General features: G+C 36.1%; 1 long non-coding RNA gene across 1 annotated transcript; it reads left to right on the top strand.

Annotated features, from left to right (window-relative positions):
* Positions 1-338: 338 nt before the first annotated feature.
* Positions 339-1,333, top strand: LOC146734378 (uncharacterized). Its single transcript, XR_014931475.1, has 2 exons — positions 339-665; positions 1,155-1,333. It is a non-coding gene; the product is annotated as an uncharacterized LOC146734378 (long non-coding RNA).
* The last annotated feature ends 227 nt before the right edge of the window (positions 1,334-1,560 follow it).

Below are 1,560 nucleotides of genomic sequence, written 5' to 3' on the forward strand. Positions count from 1 at the left end.
CAAAACTAAACCATGCCCAAAACAGAGCTAGAGTTGTTCGCGGTGAAACAACCGCATTGAAGACGATGCAACTTCAACTAGCCATTTCTTACCTTGAAATAAAAAAAAATAAAAATTCGAAGAGCATCGGGGAAAATATTAGTAATCATCCTTATCAATCGCTTGCTTTATTTTATTCGAATCCATGAAATTCACGATTTTTTTTACATTTGTTCGCAACTTCCGCGCTAAAATAAATTGAAAATGTGGGTATCTTGCAAAGTCCTGTTGATAATACGGACAAATATGGTTCTGTGACCCAGGTCGTGCTCCGATCAGGTGACTCTCAGCCAATCTGATTAAAATCTGATGTAGTGTACGGGCTTTAATTATTTTAGCTATGAAGTTATTTTAATTTTATTTTTCATTACTTTTGTTATTAATGCCCTTTTATTTTATTATTTTACTTTGATTTTTTTTAAAATTCCGCCCTACCTACATCTGAGCCGATGCCTATGTAACGAGATTTCAACGAGACCCACTATCGACGATTTTAGTCAACGAATCACAGACCTCCTTCTATAGCGCACATGATGACGTCACCGGGCAGAGTCAGGTAGCAAACAGACTCAAATAAAATGGTGGATTATACCGACGTTAGCGACCGAGAATGACACGGCTTTTCGGTAAGTTTATCATTGTAAAATGCAACGAAAGTCATTTTTATGTTAATATTGTGGCTCGAATGGTTCGACTTTAGATCGTTATTTTGCATAGTTATTCTGGGAGTGAAGATTTTGTTTCCACCGGTTCGACCGAACACCGGTGTCTTTTTCCAGTCGCCTGCCCTGGAGACGGGTGATGTTTTGTTGACGATCGGGCCAAAATCGTCCACGGTATTGAAGCCGTAGCTGTAAATATTCATCAAATTGTATCAATGTTTTGTACATTATACAATAACTCTTTATTAAAGTAATTGAGCTGATTTGGACTGGAATAAAATATTTTTTTATTTGGAACACATCGCAATTGATCAGGAAATATTATTTTGCTCCACTTGTCTGCGTCGATGCCGTGGGCCGTTATACAATTTAAAATCAGTTTGCATTGTTTTCTATAGCTGTTTACAGTGTTCTAATCATTACGATTTACTTATTTTTTTGCTTCCATTCTAGATAATTATGCTCAGTGATGTAAAATTGAAGCGATGACTGAATGAACGAACCTTGGCTGGCGAAGATGTATCTGGAAGTGTACACATTTGTTGGAAGTGAAAAAAATATTCAATGTAATGACAACAATTGTAAAATGCTGTGGAATTTCTTTTGCAAATAAAAATATACTAGCAATTTTCTATTAATGGTTCATTCAAGTGGGCAAAATATAATGTACAGAAAGATTGCCTGTATACACTGAAAAATAAGCAACCGACAGCCTGTATAAAAGGGGGTCTGTGATTGGCTGTTACTTACGCGAGATTTGAACGGGACTTACATAGGCGTCGGATCAGATGTAGGTAGGGCGGAATTAAAAAAAATCACAAAATCAAAATCAAAGTAAAATAATAAAATAAAAGGGCAT

This window comes from Saccoglossus kowalevskii, chromosome 14 (genome assembly GCF_978046115.1).
Source record: "Saccoglossus kowalevskii chromosome 14, keSacKowa6.1, whole genome shotgun sequence".
Taxonomy (NCBI): Eukaryota; Metazoa; Hemichordata; class Enteropneusta; family Harrimaniidae; genus Saccoglossus; species Saccoglossus kowalevskii.